The sequence below is a fragment of the Saccopteryx leptura genome, chromosome 2 (assembly GCF_036850995.1).
Source record: "Saccopteryx leptura isolate mSacLep1 chromosome 2, mSacLep1_pri_phased_curated, whole genome shotgun sequence".
NCBI classification, from domain to species: Eukaryota; Metazoa; Chordata; class Mammalia; order Chiroptera; family Emballonuridae; genus Saccopteryx; species Saccopteryx leptura.
In genome coordinates this window covers 370,836,506-370,863,406 of record NC_089504.1, presented here as the reverse complement: position 1 = coordinate 370,863,406, position 26,901 = coordinate 370,836,506, and positions in this window count along the sequence as shown.

Sequence of the window (26,901 nt, the reverse complement as noted above, 5' to 3'; positions counted from 1 at the left end):
AGAGCCCAGGGTAAGTGGCTGTGAATGCAATTGTTTGCATTAGCCCTTAAAAGGGTGCTCATGTCTCTATGAGCTACTGTCTCTTTCTGGCAAACAGAAACCTCGCCACTTTTCAGTCAAATGCTACATGGGCAGTTGTTTCTGGCTCTGGTGCTCTAGGCTGTGGAGCTTGTCTTAGGATTCAGGCCTCACACTTTTTAGGGTTAATGCCCTGTAGCTGAGATATCTCTCAGGAACCTCAACCATTCATTTCATCTGGTGCTATCACTCAATCATCTAATTAATAAATTAAACTTCTGTTATGTCATGACATGGATCTATAGCTCTTTTCTGGTATAGTTTTTTTTTTTAATGGGGGCTATTCTAGAGTTTTCTTAGAAGTGCCAGTGGATTTATTATTCTATTCCAAGTAAACTATCAGGCTTTAGCAGCCTTTTATTCCATGAATAGGACACAAAAATATACAAAGATAATAATAGCATCATAACTGATAATAAAATTAGTAGTGAAACAATGTGGCAGGCATGACTAAATGCTTTATATGCATCACATATTATCACACTGGATACTCTCAACAATGCATTCAGATAACTACTGTTACTATCTTTATTGCTTTGCTAGAGAAACTAAGGGAAGAGAGATTTAATAACTTACCCAAGGTTAAACAACAAGTAAATGAAGGAGCTGGAATATTACCTACATCATTTGACTTCTGAGCACACACTCTTAACTAGCAGGCAAATTGCTTTGCAAAGGTAAGATCCTATTAAACCATCCTTGCTCATTGCAAGAAGGGCATTATATCACTGGCAGCACCATCTGTGGTGGAGCACCCACATTTAGGAAGAATGGAGACTTTTTAACGATCAACCTAGTCTTTGAAGCATGAGATTTGATTGCCCATCATTTAGAATATAAGTGCTTTAATGGCAGGAAATAATTTGGCTCATGTGGAACTTTCCCCCCACACTTTAGAATCTAAAGAGCACATCTGAGAAGGCAGTATTGCTAAAAGGCTGGAGGAAATATTAGCACTGGAAAATGGAAATGAAACAACTGATGTCCCCCTATATATCCCTTAAGGGGACACGATGTGCATAATAATAAAAGGTTCAGTTTAAGGAGTACCTACTATGTGATAGACACTGTTCTAAGTTCTTAATGTATATTATCTCATTTAATCCTCACAACACTCTAAGGCAGACTTTATTCACAAAGGAGGAAGCTAGTACATAGAGAGAGATCACACAGCTAAAAAATGAGCCAGCGTATCAGAATGAAACATGTGTGCTATAAATGACAATGCTATACAATCTACTTGCATTCAACTCATCTGAGATAAGAATGAGAGAGTTAAAACTTTTAAGAGTGTAGATTTGTGTTTAACAGGGACATCAGTATTCTATATTTGCTTGCAGAGAAATGCTTTTTTTCCTTCACCCTAAAAAAGTATTTTCAATAGGGCATATGCTAATTTAGTTTTTTTTAAAAAAAGCTAATTAGATATGGAGTGAGATCCTTGCTTATCCCATGGAAATAGAAGCCATGTTCCAGAAAATCTAATTCAGTTAGTTTTAAAAGTGATTCTAGGGTTCAGGATTTGATCCCTTCATGAACTAGTAAGTTGTCTTTTTATTTTTTCATCTGACACAGAAAGCATAATTGCCCCAGCCACCAGCCAGTAAATGGCCTATTATTATAAGACTTGGTGGATAAACATTATGACAAAACTGGGCAGAGCTCCTATAGTACAGATGATGGGTTGGTGGTGAACTTTTTATTTATAAAACACTGCTTTTAATTCTAGAAAGGAACCGCATCTGCTTATGTACTAACATAACAGATTTGTCAGGGCAAAATAATGACCTAAAAAGCATGCCTCTCTCTTGGCCCCAGAGTAATGTGAGAAAAGCCTGATCATTAATTTTTGTATAGCACTTCACTGTGACAATGGACTCTCAGGTCTCTTGGTCCTCATGCTCTCAAGGAAGGCTACAAACACATCTTACTAGGATGAAAATGAGATTCTTAGGCACTACATGAATGTATTGTCAAGTTCATCTACCTAGGATGTGGCCAGATTAGCTCTTATACTAATCTTGAATTAGTCTTAAGTTTTGTTCACTCAAAATATAGCACTTACACAAAGATAACTTTTAACTGTAGTCTGTTAAAGTTATAAAACAGTTTTGTGGTTTTCATGTGGGATCAGGATGAAGGTAACTTATGCAAATTTTATCATCCCCAATAGCTATGATTTCCCCAGTTTAGGAGAGAGAAAATTTGGGGAACCTTCTTTATGATCAGAAATACTAAACATTTTCAAACCTAACCAATTTATATTGACTCTACCTCTAACTGAGAATTTTTTTTGACAGAGAGACAGAGAGACGGACAGATAGGGACAGACAGGAAGGGAGAGATATGAGCACCATCAAGTCTTCATTGCAGCACCTTAGTTATTCATTGATTGCTTTTCCATATGTGCCTTGACTGGGGGGCTACAGTAGAGCAAGTGACCCCTTGCTCAAGCCAGTGACTTTGGGCTCAAGCCAGCGACCTTGGGCTTCAAGCCAGTGACCTTTGGGATCAAGCCAGTGATCATGGGATCATGACTATGATCCCACACTGAAGTCAGCTACCCACGCTCAAGCTGGTAAGTTTGCCCTCAAGCCCAATAAACCCACACTCAAGCCGGCGACCTCAGGGTTTCAAACCTGGGTCCTCTGCATCCCAGTTTGACGCTCTATCCACTGCACCACCACTTGGTATGGCATCTAGTTGGGAAATGTTTTAAAAATATTGTTTACATATCTGGATTGTTGTAAATGAAAACTACAAAATAAAAATAATTTGTATTAGTTATAGATATAGCTAGTATAACTAACCATATATCTTACATACAACATAGCATAAATTCATCTTTGCAAGCTGCCTAAGACATTGACAGAGAGGAATATTATCTAAAAATATTAAACAGTTTTCAATCTGTTGCTGAAATAACACCTGAAGAGAAAATTATCTCTAATATCAGGGAAATACCAAGCATTAGGACAGAGGAGGCCAGAGAATAGATGTGTAGAAATGTCCTCAAGAAAGATGGGAAGAACAGAGACCCCCCCAATTAAGTATTCAACAGCTGAGACTGACCTTGTTAACTGTCATTTCAAATACTTGTCTAATACCAATTGGGAGAAGGAAAAAGAGTAAGGAACCCTCAAAGTGAAGAACTCTACAGTATAGACTAATTCCATCCTGGAATTCTATGAGGAGCACCTCGAATTTTTAGCCAAATGGTACCGGAGCCCCAGAGAACTGATCTAAATTGTACCATCCACGGGGTTGCTGGGCCCACAGCCAAGCTTTGGGAGACACTGTATAAGCTCTTTTTTCTGTGCCTCCTCCTACACTGTTTTTTGTGGTTTGTCTCCAGGTAAATAAAGGTGTATAAGCACAATAATTTTTTAAATAGCCTGACTGATTCTCAGCATAGTGTGGAAGGTAAAGAGGAAAACTATAAAAGAGAATGAAGGTGCTTCTGGGTGTGAGTAATGTTTTATTTCTTGATGTGAGTGTTCAATACACATATGTTCAGCTTGTAAAAACTCACTGAGTTTTGTGGTTGTGGTAGAGACACTTCTCTGAATGTGCATAATAATAAAATTTTAAAAAAATAAAGAAAAGGTCTGATTGTATTTTGTCTGGTATAGTACATGAGCAGTAGACCTCCAGTAAAAATATCTAGTAGAAAACCCTTGAATTAGGATTTATGAATTTCAAACCCAACAATCTCAGGTATTTCAAATGCCTGCAGCAGAGTGCTCAGGTTCATGTCCTCATCAGTCTGAGTCTCGTAAGCAATGTTGTCTGGCCTTTCTCTACTCCCCCTAAGGTGGTTTTATTTCAGAGAAAGTTGAAAAAGTTACCTAAATAATATTTAAGCCATGTTTGTCAACTTATAACCAATTCTAACCCTCTTATTCCTTCTCTACAGGGCCAAGTGACTTATGATTAGAAAACAATTAGCTTAATTAACATTATTACTAACTCCTCATATTATATAAGTCACAGAAAATCTTAATACTACATTTGGCTATAAAATGGTGGTAGGGAGGCAAGTGTGCAGGCTTGTTTATTTTTTTCAACAGAAATATGAGTACTGGCGTTAAAGGTAAATTGTCACAATGGGCTTGCTGTGTGGTTTGATCAGAAAAGAATAAAATAACTTTTATCTCTATCAGTTAAACTATCTGTTTTGAATGTACACACACACACACACACATTTCTATTTATGCAAATTTCCCTAAAGCTTTTTGAAAACTGTTGAAAGTTTAATTACCAAACCACTAAGGAAAGACAGAATTTAACTAACAAATCCTATTGCCTAAACTGCATTTGTATAATCTATGCTCTTTTTACAGTAGAGGACAATCAAATAAAATCTGGCTGTCTTGTACTTTGTAGGAAAGAAAAAAAAGGAACATATGAGATTTAGAATTTAAAGGAGGAAAGGAAATCATGTCAGTCAAATGCTACCTTCTTTAAGGTAACCCTGGGGATACACTGAAACAGGGTAGGGGCTAAGTATTAGAGCATGTTAGGATTGATATGATATCTTAGCCTCTTTAAGCTACTATAACAGAATACTATAAACTAGGTGGCTTAAATAACAAACATACACTTCTCACAATTTTGGAGGATGGGAAGTCCAAGATCAAAGTGGCAATAGATTTGGTACCTGGTGAGGGTCTGCTTCCTGGTTATTTTTTCATTGTGTCTTCATGTGGTGGAGGAAAAAAGGAAGCTCTGTGGGTCTTTTTCACAAGGGAAGTAAACTCATTTATGAGGGCTCTAAGCTCATGATCAAATCACCTTCCCAAAGGTTCTACCTCCTAACACCTTCACATTTGGACCAGGTTTCAACATATGGATTTGGTAGGGCCACACAAACATTTAGTTAATAGCAGGTGATGAGATGGGAAAAGGAGATGTATCTTTCCTGTAAGGTTGGAGTTAACATGTGCTCCACTGGGGTGTGTGTGTGTGTGTGTGTGTGTGTGTGCGTGTGTGTGTGTGTGTCTGTGTGCGTGCGCGCATGTGCACATGGAACAATGGAATAGAGCTTAGTTCTCAGGCATCTGAGATGCTTGCTAGTGGGGCAGTGCATATTGACTCTGGCCTAGTGATGCCTTCCTACCACACAGCTTGACCAGTGTGAACTGGGAAGAAGAAAGATGTTAACTTTAGGGCAACAATATCATCAAAGGCTGAAATTTTGAGCTCAAATAACCAGGGTTCAAAATCTGGTGTATCCCTAATTAGTGCTGTAAAAGATGACCAGTCACTCTGAGCCTCATTTTCTTATCAGCATAAGCTTCTTCACAGGTCTGTTTAGGAGCACAGAATGCAATAATGTAAGGTGCTGATTGGCATACTACCTGGAATACGGTAAGAATCCAGGACATCGCAGTTATTATTGTCAGGAAACAAAAGGCTAAAACACTCGCTGGGGTCATAGCCAGAAGCCTGTCCAGATGGTGACCCAGTTATTCAGGTTTGACAACTAGGTGCCATTTAGCTTTTCAGAAACTTGTACTAAAAACTGCCCATTCTTTTACCCTCTTCATCTCCTCTTCACCTGGCACAGCCGTGCCCACCAGATGTCCTCTCTTCAGTAACATGGAACTGTTTTTCATCAGCCAAACTTTTCCTTCCTTCCTGAGCCTCTCTTCAAGCAGAAACACTGTGTTTACCTGGGCCAATCATATAAGGAGAAAGTTGCTTTTATGGTGGAAAGAAATAAAACTGTGCATGTTTATTATTAATATTAATGTCATCAAGGGGCATTTTTTTTTTCAGGAGAGAAACAATAATCAATCACATGTATGTTAAAAATATCACCCCAGACAAATGATAGCATGCACGACACAAAATAGCCTGTGACTGCTACAAAATGAATTAGGCCACTCCCCTCAAAAAGAGGTATGTTGTAAGAATAATAGGTATATCAGAGAGAGAAGAGAGAGAAAATGGAATGGAGAACATACTCAAACAAATAATAAATGAGAACTTCCAAAGCCTGTGGAAAGAAATAAAGCCTCAAATTCAAGAAGCAAACAGAACTCTGAGTTTTCTTAACCCCAACAAACGTACTCCAAGGCACATCATAATGAAATTGGCACAAACCAACGGCAAAGAAAAAAATCACAAGGCAGCCAGGGAAAAGAAGAATACAACATATAAAGGAAGGCCCATTAGATTATCATCAGATTTCTCAGCAGAAACTCTACAAGCTAGAAGAGAGAGGAATCCAATATTTAAAGTCCTGAAAGAGAGGAACTTTGAGCCATGAATACTATACCCATTAAAGCTATCCTTCAAATATGAAGGAGAAATAAAAACATTCACAGATACAGAAAAGATGAGGGAATTTATAATCAGAAAACCCCCACTCCAGGAATTACTAAAGGGGGTTCTCCAATCAGATACAAAGAACAAAAAAAAAAACAAAGCCACAAGTAAAAGCTCCAAGAAGAACACAATAAAACCAAATTTAAACTGTAACAACAACAAAAAGAAAGGGGAGGAGAGGATGAAGATTAACAGTAGCAAAGGACGATGGAGTGCAAAAGTACTCACAAAATAGTGCACTACAATAAACAGGGTAGAAACCCTTTTCATTACTTAAAGGTAACCACCATTGAAAAAACCACCACAGAAGCACATGAGATAAAAAAGATAGCAACAGAGGAAAGATGTATGGAATACAACCAAATAAAAACAAAAGATAGAAAAACGAAAGAGAAGGATCAAACAAGACACAAAACTAACAGAAAGCATTCTATAAAATGGCAATAGGGAACTCACAATTGTCAATAATTACACTAAATGTAAACGGATTAAACTCACCAATAAAAAGGCACAGAGTAGCAGAATGGATTAAAAAAGAAAATCCAACTGTATGCTGCCTACAGGAAACTCATCTAAGTAACAAGGATAAAAACAAATTCAAAGTGAAAGGCTGGAAAACAATACTCCAAGCAAATAACATCCAAAAAAAAGCAGGCGTAGCAATACTCATATCTGATAATGCTGACTACAAGACAGCAAAAGTACTCAGAGACAAAAATGGCCATTTCATAATGGCTAAGGGGACACTGAATCAAGAAGACATAACAATTCTTAATATATATGCACCAAACCAAGGAGCACCAAAATATATAAGATAGCTACTTATTGACCTTAAAACAAAAACTGACAAAAATACAATCATACTTGGAGACCTCAATACACTGCTGATGGCTCTAGATTGGTCATCCAAACAGAGAATCAACAAAGATATAGTGGCCTTAAACAAAACACTAGAGCACCTGGATATGATAGACATCTACAGGACATTTCATCCCAAAGTGACTGAGTATACATTTTTCACCAGTGTACATGGATCATTCTCAAGAATTGACCATATGTTGGGCCACAAAAACAACGTTAGCAAATTCAGAAAAATTAAAGTTGTACCAAGCCTATTTTATGATCATAAAGCCTTGAAACTAGAATTCAACTGCAAAAAAGAGGAAAAAAATCCCACAAAAATGTGGAAACTAAACAACATACTTTTAAAAAATTGGTCAAAAAAGAAATAAGTGCAGAGATCAAAAGATATATACAGACAAATGAAAATGACAATACGACATATCAGAATCTATGGGATGCAGCAAAAGCAGTGATAAGAGGGAAGTTCATATCACTTCAGGCATATATGAACAAACAAGAGAGAGCCCAAGTGAACCACTTAACTTCACACCTTAAGGAACTACAAAAAAAAGAACAAAGACAACCCAAAAGCAGCCGAAGAAAGGAGATACTAATAAAAATCAGATCAGAAATAAATGAAATACAGAACAGAAAAACTATAGAAAAAATTAATAGAACAAGGAGCTGGTTCTTTGAAAAGATCAACAAAATTGACAAACCCTTGGCAAGACTTACCGAGGAAAAAAAGAGAAAGAACTCATATAAACAAAATCCAAAATGAAAGAGGAGAAATCACCACGGACACTGTAGATATACAAAGAATTATTGTAGAATACTATGAAAAACTTTATGCCACTAAATTCAACAACCTAGAAGAAATGGATAAATTCCTAGAACAATACAACCTTCCTAGACTGAGTCAAGAAGAAGCAGAAAGCCTAAACAGACCTATTAATACAGAAGAAATAGAAAAAAACATTAAAAACATCCCCAAAAATAAAAGTACAGGCCCTGACGGCTATACCAGCGAATTTTATCAAACATTCAAAGAAGACTTGGTTCCTATTCTACTCAAAGTCTTCCAAAATATTGAAGAAGAAGCAATACTTCCAAACACATTTTATGAGGCCAACATAACCCTCATACCAAAACCAGGCAAGGATGGCACAAAAAAAGAAAACTACAGACCAATATCTCTAATGAATACAGATGCTAAAATACTAAACAAAATACTAGCAAATTGAATACAACAACATATTAAAAAAATAATACATCATGATCAAGTGGGATTCATCCCAGAATCTCAAGGATGGTTCAACATACGTAAAACGGTTAACGTAATACACCATATCAACAAAACAAAGAACAAAAACCACATGATCTTATCAATAGATGCAGAAAAGGCTTTCGATAAAATACAACACAATTTTATGTTTAAGACTCTCAACAAAATGGGTATAGAAGGAAAATATCTCAACATGATAAAGGCCATATATGATAAACCATCAGCTAACATCATATTAAATGGCACTAAACTGAAGGCTTTCCCCCTTAAATCAGGAACAAGACAGGGTTGTCCACTCTCTCCACTCTTATTTAATGTGGTACTAGAGGTTCTAGCCAGAGCAATCAGACAAAACAAAGAAATAAAAGGCATCCATATCGGAAAAGAAGAAGTAAAGGTATCACTTTTTGCAGATGATATGATCCTATACATCGAAAACCCCAAAGAATCCACAAAAAGACTACTAGAAACAATAAACCAATACAGTAAGGTCGCAGGATACAAAATTAACATACAGAAGTTAATTGCCTTTCTATATGCCAACAATGAAACAATTGAGAACGAACTCAAAAGAATATGCCCCTTCACAATTGCAACAAAAAAAATAAAATACTTTGGAATAAACATAACAAAGAATGTAAAGGACTTATATAATGAAAACTATAAAGCATTGTTAAGGGAAATCAAAAAAGATATAATGAGATGAAAGAATATTCCTTGTTCTTGTTTAGGAAGAATAAATATAATCAAGATGGCCATATTACCCAAAGCAATATACAAATTTAATGCAATTCCCATCAAAATTCCAATGACATTTTTTAAAGAAATGGAACAAATAATCATCAGATTTATATGGAACTATAAAAAACCCCGAATAGCCAAAGCAATCCTAAAGAAAAAGAATGAAGCTGGGGGCATTACAATACCTGACTCTATTATTGGGCCATGACAATCAAAACAGCATGGTATTGGCAGAAAAATAGACACTCAGACCAATGGAACATAATAGAAATTCCAGAAATAAAACCCCATATATATAGTCAAATAATTTTTGATAAAGGGGCCAACAACACACAATGAAGAAAAGAAAGCCTCTTCAATAAATGGTGTTGGGAAAACTGGAAAGCCACATGCAAAAGAATGAAACTGGACTACAGTTTGTCCCCCTGTACTAAAATTAACTCAAAATGGATCAAAGATCTAAACATAAGACCTGAAACAATAAAGTACATAGAAGAAGACATAGGTACTCAACTCATGGACCTGGGTTTTAAAGAGCATTTTATGAATTTGACTCCAAAGGCAAGAGAAGTGAAGGCAAAAATTAATGAATGGGACTACATCAGACTAAGAAGTTTTTGCTCAGCAAGAGAAACTGATAACAAAATAAAAAGAAAGCCAACTAAATGGGAAATGATATTTTCAAACAACAGCTCAGATAAGGGCCTAATATCCAAAATATACAAAGAACTCATAAAACTCAACAACAAACAAACAAACAATCCCATAAAAAAATGGGAAGAGGACATGAACAGACACTTCTCTCAGGAAGAAATACAAATGGCCAACAGATATATGAAAAGATGTTCATCTTCTTTAGTTATTAGAGAAATGCAAATCAAAACTGCAATGAGATACCACCTCACACCTGTTAGATTGGCTATTATTAACAAGACAGGTAATAGCAAGTGTTAGAGAGGCTGTGGAGAAAAAGGAACCCTCATACACTGTTGGTGGGAATGTAAAGTAGTACAACCATTATGGAAGAAAGTATGGTGGTTCCTCAAAAAACTGAAAATAGAACTACCTTATGACCCAGCAATCCCTCTACTGGGTATATACCCCCAAAACTCAGAAACATTGATACATAAAGACACATGCAGCCCCATGTTCATTGCAGCATTGTTCACAGTGGCCAGGACATGGAAACAACCAAAAAGCCCGTCAGTAGATGACTGGATAAAGAAAATGTGGCACATATACACTATGGAATACTACTCAGCCATAAGAAATGATGACATCAGATCATTTTACAGCAAAATGGTGGGATCTTGATAACATTATATGAAGTGAAATAAGTAAATCAGAAAAAACCAGGAACTGCATTATTCCATACGTAGGAGGGACATAAAAGTGAAACTAAGAGACATTGATAAGAGTGTGGTGGTTATGGGGGGAGGGGGGAGAGGGAGAGGGAAAGGGGGAGGGGGAGGGGCACAAAGAAAACTAGATAGAACGTGACAGAGGACAATCTGACTTTGGGTGATGGGTATGCAACATAATTGAACGACAAGATAACCTGGACTTGTTATCTTTGAATAAATGTATCCTGATTTATTGATGTCGCCCCATTAAAAAAAAATAAAATTATTTAAAAAAAATTGGTATGTTGGAGTCTTAACCTCAAAACTTAAAGTGATCTTATTATAATATAGATAGGGCATACTTTAGGTCTATTTATAATTATTTATTCTTGAGTCAATTTCATTTCTTTGTGTTTCTCTAATGTCTATTTCATCTAAGTTATCTAATTAGTTTATATTCAGTTCTTCATACTATTTCATTATTATCCTATAGAGGTACGCAAGGTAAGTATTGATATTTTCTTTTTTATTCTTCATTTTAGTAATTTGAGTATTTTCCTGCTGATCAACCTGGCTAAAATCTTTTCACATTTTTCTCTTTTTTCACAGAATAAAACTTTGGGTTTATATTTTTTATTAAGTGAGAGGAGGGGATATAGACAGACTCCTGCATATGCCCCAACTAGGATCCACCTGGCCACCCCTAGCTGAGCCTGATATTCAGACCTACCATGCTATCCTCAGTGCCTGGGCCAACACTCAAACCAATCAAGCCACTGGGTACAAGAGAGGAAGAGAGAGAGAAGTGAGAGAGGGAGGGGAAGGGAGGCAGACAGTCACTTCTCATATGTGCCCTGACCAGGGATTGAATCCAGGAAGTCTGCATGCCAGGCCGATGCCCTATCCAATGAGCCAGTTGGCCAGAACTATAATTTTTATTATTTCTTTTAGCTCTTTGGATTTAGTATGCACTTTTTTTTTTTAGTTTTATACGAAGGAAGATGAGGTTTTTAATTTAAAATATTTTTTGGCTTTTTTAATATTGGCAATTATAGCTACAAATTGTTTTTAGAGGAGTACTTTGGTAGCATCTCATAAGTTTTGTGTTTTCTTTTCATTTTCATCATATCCAAATATTTTCTAATGATTTTTGCAATGTCTTCTTTGTCTTTTGGTTTTCAATGGTATCTTTTTTATTTTTTTATATTTGTGAAGTTTGCAAATTTTATTCTATTGTTAATTTTTTATTTAACTTTATTATAGTCAGATAAAATGTTTTATATAATCTTAATAACTTAAAATTTATTTAGGCTTGTTTTAGTTAACTAGAGAATATTTCTTACGAACTTGAGAAGAATGATTTTGCTTCTGTTATGTGGCATATTCTACTTATTCTACTTGGTTTACAGTACTGTTTAAGTCACCTATTTCCTTGTAGATACTCTGCCTAGACATTCTATCCATTATTCAAAATGATATGAAACTTCCAATTATTATTGTTAAATTGTGCATTTCTCCCATTATATCTGTCAGTTTTTAATTTATGTACTTTGTATCAATCTTGTAAGAGGCATATACATTTATACTTGTTATATCTTCAGAATGAATTATAACCCTCTTATCAGAATAAAATTCCTTTCTTTGTCACAACAAATTTATCTTAATATTTATTTTCTCTGATATTATAATACCCACTCTCCCTCTATTCTGGTTACTACTTGCATAGTATATCCTTCTTACATCCTTTGATTTTTAAACAATTTTTAACTTTGATTCTAAAATATGCGTTTTGTTAAGAACGTATAGATGAATTATGCACTCTTTTTAATCCACTTTGCCTGCCAATTTCTGCCTTTGATTGTGGTGTATAATTCATGTGCATTTAACATAATTTATGAAAGTTAGGGTGTTATTCATTGATCATTTAAAAACATCATTTTATATGTTTTATTTCTTGTTTGTTTCTCTATTCTCTAATTTCTGTTTTACTTTTTGTTAAATAGATATTTTCTGAAATACATTTTAAATTCTCTTGGTTTCTATATTTTTCTTTCTTTCCTTCTTTTTTTTGTTTTTAACCTGAGGACTACAATTAGCGTCTTAAATGAAAACAATTTAAGGTTAACACTAATTTAATTTTAATATTATAGAAAAACATTTTTAATACATCTTCATCCTCACTTCCTTTAAATATTATTTTTATACAAATCACACCTATATACATTGTAAAGCCATCAGCACTGTTTTATAATGACTGTTTCATTTAATTACCTTTTAAGAGAGACAAGAGTTAAACAAAGTTACAAAAAATATACCCAAACTAAATAAGTTTATGCTCTCTTTTATATTATCTATGTAAGAAGCTTTTGCTGGTGTTCTCTATTTCTCATTATGGGTTTGAATTACTGTCTAATGTTCTTTCATTTCTGTATAACAGACTGCCTTTGGCATATTTTGCAAAAATGAGTCTAGTAGTGGAAACTGTTGATTTTCATTTGTAAATATCTTTTTTACCAAACATGTTCCACTTTTGATGGGGAATTTTATAGGAAGCCGATTTGTGGTTTACAATCCTTTCCAATGTCAGTTCCTTTTCTCATGACTTCCGTGGTTTCTGGTTAAAAGATCACGTTAATCTTATTGCAAGACTTATACATAAAAAATTATTTCTTTTTGCTGCTTCAAGATTTCCTTTTCTTTTTTTGTATTTTTCCGAAGCTGGAAACGGGGAGGCAGTCAGACAGACTCCCGCATGCGCCCGACCGGGATCCACCCAGCACGCCCATCAGGGGGCGATGCTCTGCCCATCTTGGGGCGTCGCTCTGCTGCAACCAGAGCCATTCTAGCCTGAAGCAGAGGTCACAGAGCCATCCTCAGCACCTGGCCAAACCTTGCTCCAATGGAGCCTTGGCTGCAGGAGGGGAAGAGAGAGACAGAGAGGAAGGAGAGGGGGAGGGGTGGAGAAGCAGATGGGCATTTCTCCTATGTGCCCTGGCTGGGAATCGAACCCGGGACTCCTGCACGCCAGGCCGACGCTCTACCACTGAGCCAACTGGCCAGGGCCTCAAGACTTTCTTTGTGCTTTTCACTTTCATTAGCTTTACTGTGATATGTCAAGATGGGGATTTCTTTGTGTTTATTATACTTGAAGTGTTTTAGTTTTTTAAGGTAAATATTAACTAATGTGTTTTTATCATATTTGGGAGTTTTCAGGCCATTATTTCTTAAAGTTTTTTATTCTGCCTTTCCTCTCTTCTTTCTGGAACCTATATTATGTCTATGTTGTGACACTTGATATCAAGTCTCAAAGTCTGTTTCTTTTTCTTTATTTTTTTCTCTTTTTGATGCCCAGATTAGATCATTTCCCTTAATCTGTCTTCATATTTGCTGATACATTTTTCATCAAAATAAACTCCTCTGTTTTGTCCCTCTATTGTTTTTATTTCTTTTTTCATAAATTTTTAATTCTAGGATTTCCATTACAATTTTTATTATCTTTAGCTCTGTATTGATTTTTTTTGTGAAACATCATTGACATTCTTTAATACTTCAGATATAATTTCTTCTAATTATTTAAACATATAATAGCTAATTCAAAGTTTTATCTACTAAGTAAAACTGCTTCCCCTGTTGGGGACATTTTCTGTTGGTTGAATTTTTTTCATATTTATGTAGCATACATTCCTGCTAGTTTGCATGTTTTAAAGTCTTTTTTATAGTAAACAAGATGTTAGAAAACATATTCAAACAAATCTGCGTCCAGGACTCTCTACCTTCAATATTTGCTAGCTTCATTCTGTTGTCATATTTATTATTGCTGCTTATTTTTAAAAACAATTACTAATTCTGTAGATTTCTAGTTTCTTTCAGTGTTTGCTCACTCGCTTTCATGCTAGTGTATTTCTCCTTTGATTTCAAGTTTTTATTTATCAGTTTAGCTTCCTAGAAGTCATACCTTGCTCAGTATAACTTAATGGCTAAATTATGAGTATTCAGATTTTCCGAAAACCCTTGTCTGTATGACTTCTGCTTTATTTCCAGGTGAATCTGTGTGAAAAGGCAAAACTTCAAACTTCAAATAGGTGTTTTCTTTTGTAAGAATTAAGAAATAGTTAATGAGTATATCTGCTTAGTATTCTCTCTTGATTTCTCTGTAGCTCTTTTCTATGAAATATGCCAAGGAGTTTATCTTTCATGCAGTCCCAGGGAAGCATCTGAGAGGAACCTAGAGATTAAGAAAGAGGACAGACAGTAGACATCTTCACACTACACTAATCTAACCCTCTGTATTGTAGAATTGTCTGAGTGTTTCTTTTTTCAGGCATGGGGATGCCAGGTGAACTACTTCCCTATCCCAGATATCAGGCCTTGAGCACTTGATCGAATGTGGGAGTCCACAGCCCTGACCATGGAGTGCTGAACCTGATCCAAGTCCTTGAGAAAAGTAACAAGGCCAGAAAACTTATCTCTAGGGATGGTGAACATGGCAAGGCTATAAGAAAGAATAGGAATTAGACCTGAGAAATGACATGTAACCACATCCTTTTCCCACCCCTAACTAGCCCTGTTCACCCTACAACAGAGGCCTGCAAACTCAAGATGTGAAGGCAGACTTTGGATCTGAAGTCCTCTGCCACCTCAGATTTGTTGGCAATTTATTTAAAGACACTTAAATTCACTTCAATCCTCACCTGTGTTCTGGCTTCATAGTGCTGGGCAGCGTGAGCTACAGCTTGTTCCAGTATTTACTTTTATTTTGATTTCAGTTAATCTTAGTTTTCACTGTTTTTCTTGCCTAGGACCTCAAAAAATGTTAGAGGTGAGTGATTGTTGTTTCCTCTTTTCCTTCAACTCTCCTGAGTGTGGATAGCCCAAGAATTTATTAGCATTTTTATTTTTGTTTATTTAGGGGTTTTTTTTGTTTGTTTTTTGTATTTTTCTGAAGTTGGAAACGGGAGGCAGTCAGACAGACTCCCGCATGTGCCTGACTGGGATCCACCCAGCATGCCCACCAGGGGGCAATGCTCTGCCCATCTGGGGCATCGCTCTGTTGCATCCAGAGCCATTCTAGCGCCCGAGGCAGAGGCCACAGACTCATCCTCAGCACCTGGGCCAACTTTGCTCCAATGGAGCCTTGGCTGCGGGAGGGGAAGAAAGAGACAGAGAAGAAGGAGAGGGGGAGGGGTAGAGAAGCAGATGGGTGCTTCTCCTGTGTGCCCTGGCCGGGAATCGAACCCAGTACTCCTGCACACCAGGCCGACGCTCTACCACTGAGCCAACTGACCAGGGCCTATTTAGTTTTTTAAAAATATTTTATTTATTTGTTTTAGAGAGGAGAAAGAGAGAGAGAGAGAGAAATAGGGGAAGAACAGGAAGCATCAACTCCCATATGTGCCTTGACCAGGCAGACTCAGGGTTTCAAACTAGTGACCTCAGCATTCCAGGTCGACACTTTATCCATTGCACCACCACAGGTCAGGCTGTTTATTTACTTTTTGTTTATTTATTTTAAATTTAATTTATTGGGGTGACACTGGTTAATATACTTATACAAGTTTCAGGTGCCCAATTCTACAACACATCTCTGTGTACTATATTGTGTGTGCACCATATTGTGTGTGCACCCTCTCCCAAGTCAAGTCTTCATCCATCACCACTTACTACTCCCACCTATTTCCTCCTCAACTTCCCCCCACCACCAGCAATCACAACACTCTTGTCCATGTATGTTTGTCTAGTTTTTCAGGACTTCTTTTAAATTCCCAAGCAGGCCTGACCAGGCGGTGGTGCAGTGGATAGAGCGTCGGACTAGGATGCGGAAGACCCAGTTTTGAGACCCCAAGGTCGCCAGCTTGAGCAAAAGCTCACCAACTTGGACCCAAGGTCGCTGGCTTGAGCAAGGGGTTACTTGGTCTGCTGGAGGCCCATGGTCAAGGCACATATGAGAAAGCAATCAATGAACAACTAAGATGTCGCAATGAAAAACTGATGATGGATGCTTCTCATCTCTCCCCGTTCCTGTCTGTCATCCCTACCTATCCCTCTCTCTGACTCTCTCTCTGTCTCTGTAAAAAATAAAAAATAAATAAATAATAAATTAATTAATAAATTCCCAAGCAGGCTCTTGTTTGCCTCAACAACCTTAGCTACTGCCAGTTTATGCCATTGTTTCAGTGACACTTGGGGTTAAGTGACCCCACCTCACCTGAGCTGTGCTCTGACTCAAATAGCAGACAACCTAATTTCTAAGTGAGCTTCAAGTTCGGACAACAAATTCTGCTCTGGTAATTGTGCTTTTCACAGACCTCCACAAATGACCAGAATTCTCCTTTGTCTACCACACCACTGATCTGGGAAGGGAGGCGGTTGGGAACAGCTCCACGTTTGAAACTTCACAGATCCCACTGTCTTCCCATATTTTAGTAGTTTATTTCGAATAGATGGTTTTCATTTTTTGTGGTGGTTTTGTTATTTGTCAGATTTTTGAAATGATGGATTCAAGTTGTTCTGCCTGTATCGTCATTGCAGTAGTTCCTCGCTAACCCAGAGGTGGATCTCTGTGTATTTCTTCTACCTCCATGTAGAAAAGGATTCAATACCTCAACAGTGGAAATTCAGTCCACTCAGAAAGGAAATAAAGAAAATATAAGAAAAGAAAAAATAATAAATATAAAAGTCTTCGTGAATTTTTATTTGTAAGCAAAATTGTCTGAGTAGCTTATCCATTCTTAGTATTGTGGTTCCTTTTTTATAGGTTTGAAGATATATCCCTGTGGGGCTTTTAGAATTTAATCATCCCAGTGAGGTTTTTCAAAATGTAAAACATTCTATGAGGCCTGGAAGGACTGTTATTTCTGTTGAATATATGCCTTCACTGTGCATGTCCAAGTACAAAACATTCACAGATAGAGAATCTGTCATAAAACAACACTTTAAGCTGTTATGTGAAATTTCATTTAGTATTTTTACTAAAGAGATATGTTTTATAAAAAGGGATACAATCCTTTTAAGAAAATAGTACCTCTGAGCTTTTACAGACAAGAAAATTTACAAATAGAAAACTACAAAATTTTTCAATCTGTTGCTCAGACTATTGTATTTGATGTATAATTTCCTTCTCAGAGAATTTTCTCTAATATGAGTAACAAAACTGATAAACTTTATAAGACTTATTACTTGTCCACATACTGCAGTGTATATTAAATACCTCCCAGGTATTTATTTAGATTCTTATTGTTATACATCTTCCCATTATCCATTAGGTAACTACATAAGTAGTTCTGATTGTCTCTCTGAGTCACTATGCCAGAGGACCAGAATTAGCAGCCAAACAAAATAAAGCTTGATTAAAGAAAAAAATCCCTCATTTTTCAGGCTGGCTAAGGAAAAATAACCATTCTGAAAAAATGTTCAGAGCATTCACCCTACGAAAGGACTGTCCTCTGTGACAAACAACTTTACCAATGACACATTTGATCTGAGGGAAGTGCATTTACACAGCTAGAGTATCCTTTATCCATCCTGCGTCACAAAAAGGGAGAAGAAAAGTCCATGAAAAGTTTCTGAAGGTCACAGTTCAGGAAACCAATTAAGAACTGAGATTTACTCATAACAGTATAGAATTGTATAGAACACTACTCCTCCCCATCATTTACCAACGTGTAAAAAGGGTTCTGGTATAAGGAGAGATTATAACTCAGAGCATGGCAAGAAAAAAACTCTATTTAGCAAGAAGTTATTAGGGAATTCCAAAGGCAACAGGGAATAATAGAAAGAAAACTGGAGAAGAAAGAATCCTCTATCACCTGAAGCGGCAAGAAATATTAAACAGTTCATTCTCTAGCTGGATTAACAGAAAACCTCACACAAAAATTCTGAACATCTTAATTTGTATTACTTGATAAATTGTGTCTAGCTTGCCAAAAAAAATTTCAAAGCATGATAAAATACAAGAAAAGATAGTTTCTTAAATGTGGATAAAAAAATCCAGTCTCACTGATACAAAGAATAAATAAGTGGCTGTCCAGGGCTGAGGTGGGGAAAAGGTGGAGGTGGAGGTCAGAGGGGATGGGCTTTAGTTATAAGATCTAAAGGCCTGGGGACCTCGGGTACAGCAAAGGGACTCCCGTTAATACTGTTATATGTACTTGAAAATTCCTAAGAAAGTATATTTTAAATGTTCTCGTCACAAAAAGGTAATTATATAAGGTGCTGTTTATGTTAACTAACCTTGTCGTGGTAATCATTTTGGCAATATATACATATATCAAGTCATCATGTTGTACACCTGAAAATTACACAATGTTATATATCACTTATATTTCAATAAAAGTGAAACAATTTTTTAAAAAGTTTAAAGAGAAAGCATATATCAGAATTAGACTCAGGTGTGACAAGAGTTTGGAATTTTCAGATAGAGAACTCAAAATTACGTGATTAATATGTTCAAGACTCAATGGAAAAGTGAAGAATATGAAGAAACAAATGAGAGGTTAATACTCTATCAAAGTATCAAAATGAAATGCCAGGAATAAAAAAAAAAACATACTACCTGACCAAGCAGTGGTGCAGTGGGTAGAGCATTGGACTAGGATGCAGAGGACCCAGGTTCGAAACCCTGAGGTTGTCGGCTTGAGCGTGGACTCATCTGGCTTGAGTGCAGGGTCACTGGCTTGAGCATGAGATCATAGACATGACCCCATGGTCGCTGGCTTGAGCCCAAAGGTCACTGGCTTGAAGCCCAAGGTTGCTGGCTTGAGCCCAAGGTTGCTACCTTAAGCAAGGGGTCACTCAACTCTGCTGGAGCCACCTCCCCCATCAAGGCACATATGAGAAAGCAATCACTGAACAACTAAGGTGCTGCAACAAAGAACTGATGCTTCTCATCTCTCTCCCTTCCTATCTGTCTGTCCCTAGCTGTCCCACTCTCTGACTTTCTTAAAAGAAACAAAATAAAAAAACACTATAACATAAATAAAAAATGTCTTTATTAGGTTCATAAATAGAGTGGCCATGTTCAAGAAGATAATTAAGGAGCTTAAAATATATTGATAAAAATTTTCCAAACTAAAAAACAGAAAAAACAAAAAGCAAGCAAACCAACAAAGACACAATAACTAAGAATTGCAGGACAATTTTTAAATAATGTTACACACATATATATAATAGAAATACTAGAAAGAGAAGAATTTATCAGAATAAATATTTGATGTTATAATAACTAAAAATTTCTAAAATTAATGATAGACACCAAATTATGGATGTAGGATATTTAGAAAACATCAAACAAGAAAAGTATCAAAAGTGTATGCAAGCCCTGGCCGGTTGGCTCAGCGGTAGAGCGTCGGCCTAGCGTGCGGAGGACCCAGGTTCGATTCCCGGCCAGGGCACACAGGAGAAGCGCCCATTTGCTTCTCCAACCCTCCGCCGCGCCTTCCTCTCTGTCTCTCTCTTCCCCTCCCGCAGCCAAGGCTCCATTAGAGCAAAGATGGCCCGGGTGCTGGGGATGGCTCTGTGGCCTCTGCCTCAGGTGCTAGAGTGGCTCTGGTCGCAACATGGCGACGCCCAGGATGGGCAGAGCATCGCCCCCTGGTGGGCAGAGCGTCGCCCCTGGTGGGCGTGCCGGGTGGATCCCGGTCGGGCGCATGCGGGAGTCTGTCTGACTGTCTCTCCCTGTTTCCAGCTTCAGAAAAATGAAAAAAAAAAAAAAAAGTGTATGCAGAGGCATGGCATGTTTAAATTGTAAAATCCAAAGGCAGAGAAAAATCTTCAAAGAATCCAGGAAGGACACACCTTACCTTTAGAGGAGGAAGGATACAAAATTGCATTGGACTTCTTGTCAGAAACCATACAAACAAGAAATACATAAAATGAGATATTTAAAGTGTTGAAAATAAAATCATATCAATCTATATAAAAATTGAAGGAGAAAAACTTTTCCAGACTAGCAAAACCTGGGGGAAGTTGTTCTGATAGACCTGCTTTGCAAGAGTGATTAAAGTAAGTTTTTCTGAGAAAGAAAAAAATATATACAGATTAGAAATTTGAATCTTAGAAAAATAATGAAAGAAGAAACAAAAAAGAAATAGAAAAAGAAAGAGAGAGAAAAAGAAAGAAAGAAAGAAAAAGAGGGAGAGAAAGAAAGAAGCAGAAAAAGAAAGAAAAAGTAAGAGAGAGAAAAAGAAAGAAAGAAAGAGAGAAAGAAAGAAAAAAAAGAAAGAAAGAAAGAAAAAAGAAGAAAGGAAGGAAGGAAAACAAAAAAGTAAGAAAAGAGGAAAGAAGGAATTAAAGGAACAAAAAAAGGAATGAAGAATGGATTAAAGAAAAATAAATAAAGGTAAAATAAAATATTTCATTTAACTTACACTGCTCTAATAACTTTAAATTAATAGTAGCAAGAGGGTTTCAGGTGATTATAACACATGGCTAAGTTAAATGAATGTTATAAGCAAAGGATAAGAGGTGACAGCTATGTTATGAGAAGAGAAGGAAGAATAAAAATACTCTTATAAGGTATTGTGCTATAGATGAAGTGGTACATTGTAATAAAAAATGAACTTGGGTCAGTAGTAAATGTATATCACAAATCCTAGAGAAGCCTAGATTTATTTTTTTAAGTACAGTTGATATGCTAAGAGAGGACAGAAAATAAAGTCAGGTAAATTTCCCAAATAATATTGGAGAATGTAGAAGAAAACAAGTTAAAAAGAAACAAAGAATAAATGCAATAAATAGAAAATATTAAGAACTATGATATTTATCCAACTATAACAATTATTATTTTAAATGTGAATGGTCTAAAGACACCAATTGAAATACAGAGACTGCTAGAGTGAATAAGAGACACAATGCTAACTACATGTTGTTTATAGGAAACTCACTTTAATATAAGCAAATATATATATATATACACATACAGCTAATGCTTGACTTACGACCACAATTGGTTCTGACAGACCAGTCGTAACATGATTTGGTTGTAAGTTGAGTAGGCTATATGTACTGTATTGTGAAATGATGTTATAAAATCTTTAAGTCATATTTTATAATATTCTTTCATTATTGTTATATATCATAATTTTATTTGTTCATTTTATGCCATTTGTATCATCTCTACACCATTTTGTTTCTTATTTTTACATTTGTCAGGTTTAAGTAAAACACTGCATTATCAGTACAACTGGTCTAATATTTGCAAAACATACAAAATTACAAAATACAGGTGCATACAAAAATACAAATCCAGGTGTAAAAAATACCATAGGAAACATTTTTCCAATTGCAAAACATATCAAAATATATAAACATGTACGAAACATTTTATTGGCTACTGGTGCTTGGCTGCGGATCGTTGATGTCGTCATTTGAGGTAGCAATTGAGGTTACCAGAATTGTTTTTCTCATAAACATGGTGAGCTTTGTCTCAATTGTATCTTTCCAAGACACAAAACACAAATTGCTGTACCAAGTCTGGGATAACAATTGAAATGGTGCACGTGGAGATGATAGTGCTGCCGGAAGCTGGTCGGTACTGTTGTATGCCCAGCTGGGCAACGCTTGAGCAGCCAGACTCAGAGCAGTCGTGGCTAGCAATTGCGGTTGTAAAGTCAAATGGTTGTAAGTTGCATAGGTCGTAAGTTGATCAATACCTGCATATATGTTATATAATCAGTTGCTGCCAAGCATTAGATTGGTGAGGGATAAGTAGAAATAGCAGAGAATTAATAGGATGGTGAACTATTCTGTATGATCTTGTAATGGTGAATTCATGGCTTTATGCATTTGTCAAAACCTATAGAACCTTAGCACAAAAAGAATGAATGGTAAGATAAGATATGAATTTTAGTTAATAATAATTTGTATATAAATATTGATTTGTTAGTTTTAACAAATGTATCAATGTAGAGCAAGATATTAATAATAGAAAAAGTGTGTGTGTGTGTGTGCGTGCGTGTGTGTGTGTGTGTGTGTGATGGGAGGATATATTGGAACTATTTCTAGTATGTACAGATTTGTTACATAAACCTAAAACTTTTCTAAAATATAAAGTTATTGACTTAAAAAACAACCTCTTCTCAATTAAAACTAGTCAACAAACCAGAAGACAAACAAAAGCTTTTAGTATATTTCCATTGTCTGATAAATTGTATCTAGAAAAGAACTGGGCAAACATTATATTTGAGAAATATACATGATTTATGTTATCACTGTTTGTCAGGTTGTAGTAGATTCCTAGCCAGTTCATTAATGCAGCACAAACATATAAACAAACATATGAATAAGAGGATATAAGCATTGAAAAGGAAAGGGAAACCTGCTATAGGCAATCTGACTGTGTGCAGAACATCTCACAATGTTTACAAATAAATTATTAGCAATAATGAGTGATTATAGAGTGGCTACTGACATTACAATGTCAAAATAAAATAACATATGAAAACATTACAAGTGATTTGCAAAAAGTCAGAAAACCACATTAAAAAATTAAGCAAAAGTATGAATAAACATCTCTCCAATGATATACATAAATGTTCTACTTTAAAAAGTGCTTAATATCAAAAGGCTTCAGGGAGATACCTCAGCTACCAGAATTTCTAAAATAAAAAAGAGAAATAGTTGCAGATAGCAAATTTAAGCAAGTTTATTAATGGGAACTCTCCCATATTGCTGGCTGTAGAAGTATAAGAAAAGTTTAGCAAATATTTTATACTGTCTTTTAAAGAAGAATATAGATTTACCCTAATATTCAGCAATTTTGCTTCTAAATATATACCCAGAGAGAAGTGCATACACATGTTTATTGAAAAATATAGACAAAGTGGTTTATGATAGCACTGTTCAAAAGAGCCCCGAACTGGAAACACCACCATGCATGCACATGGACTATAGAATGGATAAATAACTCACTGGACGTTCTTAAATAGAATGGCATGCAGCAATAAAAAATAGTGAAGGTCTACTAAATAGAATCATGTAGATGATTACCACCAAGAGAAGAGAGAACAGAAATGAATCCACTAATCCAAAAGTTCAAATTCAAGCACAATTTACTGATGGTTATGGAAATGAAACTAGTGCTTACCTTTGGCTGGTAGTAGTGACAAAAAGAGATGAGAAAATGTTTCTACGGCATTGCTATGTTTTATATTTTCATCTGGAAAGTGGTTATATAGATACATTCACTTTCAGAGAATTCTAACTTGTAATTTGTGCACTTTTCTTTATAACCTGTAGTTCAATAAAACTCAGACTTTTTGAATTGAGGTTTCAGAGTAACAACTGAAAAGCGTCTACCGTATAACAAGAATTCTCTTGGAAGTAAATATGATTATCATGTACAACCTCAGGCAAGATGTTATATTTATGTCTCAACTTCTTTATTTGTGGAATAAAACACTATTCAGACTTAACTCACTGGGCAGTTCTAATAACTATATGCAGTGTAGTATAAAAGCTGTAATATATTGTTACTAGTATTAAGAACATAATACATGTTTAAAATTAAACAGAACACACAAAGGCAAGCACATAACCATATCAAAACAAACAAAAGCCTAGGAAATTGAAAGGAGGCATGTGTTGGTTGTCTTTCATAGAAAACTAGAAAATTATCATCTTTTGAATGAGAAAAAACAGTCTCAACCAAACTTAAAATGTTGAGCTCAAGCTACATAGTATGTTATTTTTGTGTTATTTTATTAATTTCCTTCATTTGTGAACAAAAATCAAATTTTTGAGAGCGGATTACTGGAAAAAGTGAAAATTAGACCTTTTCTCTGATTGAAAGTGGTCAGAATGATCTTTAATAACTTAATGCTTCTCTTGTTTAACAGCTACCAAATGAGGAAATCATCAACATATGTGATCAAATGAACTTTTAGGCCAATAACAAATAAAATATTATACTTCAAATGGTCCTATTCCTATTGGGTTGAAATTTATCTTCCCATAATATCTATGTATCAATCCTAGCTCAGACTTTTGAAACAACAAAAATAAAAACAGCAAAAAAATGTTCTTTTACTTTATTTTTTTAAAGGATTTTTTTTTTCAGAGACAGAGAGTCAGAGACAGGGATAGATAGGGACAGACAGACAGGAATGGAGAGAGATGAGAAGCATCAATCATTAGTTTTTTGTTGCGACACCAATTGTTCATTGATTGCTTTCTCATATGTGTCTTGACTGCGGGCCTTCAGCAGACCGAGTAACCCCTTGCTCAAGCCAGTGACCTTGGGTCCAAGCTGGTGAGCTTTTTGCTCAAACCAGATGAGCCTGTGCTCAATCTGGCGACCTCAGGGTCTCAAACCTGGGTCCTTCTGCATCCCAGTCCGACGCTCTATTCACTGTGCCACCACCCGGTCAGGCTCTTTTAGTTTTTATAAGACATTTTTTAAATTTATTTGAAGACATCTATTCCAGCTATCCCACAGCATTAGTTTTTCTGACATAACATTTAGTATTACTCAAATCCATAATTAGATAATTAATTTCTAATTTGTTGAGCCATAAACCAAACTGTATTGAATCTGAACCAGTGTTGTTTGGGGTATGAAATAAAAGTCACAATCTTTATATTCAAAGACATCCTAACCCAAGGGAGGCTCAGATGCTGAAGCAGAAGAATGTAATATTCTGTGATGTCCTGTATATGTTCTGAGGGTAAGTGGAAGGAACAGCCTAGCCTGGGGAATCAGGAAGTCTTTCTACACATAGCAAATTTGAACTGACACTTGCATGTTGACTAAGCACTTAATTCCTATTGGGCTTTCTTTGATAGGACCCCAGGTGGGGTGTTGGGTACTTCATTACAGCCTCAGGTGGAAGTTAGGCTTCCCAATTAGCCTTACTAATATGAATGGTGGTGAGACAACAGTTTCTACCATGATGCTCAGCTGAAGTAGAATGGTATTCTACACAAGTTTTCTGTCTTATTGGGTTGCCTCTCTTCACACCCTTTGTCTAAAGAGATTAGGCTTTTATTGGGGATTTTTCTTTTTTGTCTGTCTTTGCTGACATTTCTGAGTTGCTAGATTCTTTAGCTCAATGTCTAAAGATACATGAGGCAAAAAGAAAACCCTTTCAACAGACCAATATGTGTTCTTCAGGTAACCGGGTCCATAGTTAGTCTGCCTTATTCTCTATCTTTTATAGTCTGCTTATGTTTAATATGTGAAACCCAGTATTTTTAGTTGTATTTATTGAGAGAAGTTAGAAAAGTACACTGACTCTATTTTCCTGAAAACAAAGTGTCCATAAGATTTTTTTAATATAAGAAACTCTGTGAATGTAATTAATTATTAATAATACTGTAGTTCTTTCTACCTTCTTCAAGATAGCTTTAAATTCTCCCAAATTTTAAGAAATCAAGGGGAGATTAAAGAAGACCAACTTGGTCATTCATTCTTTCTCTGTGTTTTTCGTAGAACATACATGACCATTATGACTTATTTGTGTTCCAAGACATCAAGATGACACTTTTTAAAAAATAATTCAAATGAAATCTAATGTGAAATTTTTAAATCATCAAAAACTTCATGATTTATTTACTACATTAGTGAATTTTTAAACATTTTAGCACTATTGTTTCAGCTTTGAAAAAAATTTTTATTTTTTAATTTAATTGCATTAGGGTGACACTGACTAACAAAATTATACAGATTTCAAGTGCCCAATTCTTCAATACATCTCTGTGCACCATATTGTGTGTTCGCCCCACCACCCCAGTCAAGTCGCTATCCATCATCATTTATCACCCCTTTACCCTCCTCAACTTCCCCCTTCCCTGGCCCTCATCACAGTGTGCTAATGTCCATAAGTTTGTTTGAGGTTTTTTGCCCTTTTTTGCTCTATCCCTCCCCCTCCCTCATTCTAACCCCACAGCTGTCAGCCTGCTCTCTATATATGAGTTTGTCTCTATTTTGCTTGTTAATTCATTTTGTTAATTAGATTCCGTATACATGAGTGAAATCGTGTGGTACTTGTCTTTCTCAGACTGATTTATTTCACTCAGCTTAATGCTCTCCAGGTCCATCTATGCTGTCACAAAAGGTAAGTGTTCCCTTTTTTATCACCATGTAGTATTCCATTGTGTAAATATACCACTGCTTTTTTCCTTCTGATGGATTGTTTTTAATTTTAATTTTTAATTGATAATGTTGATATGGTTTCAAGGGTCCCACTCAATATAACACCCTCAACCTTTTGCATTGTGTCCCCAATGCTCCATTCAAAGTCTTTTTCCATTCCCACTTCTCCCCTTTTCCCCCAACCCTACCTC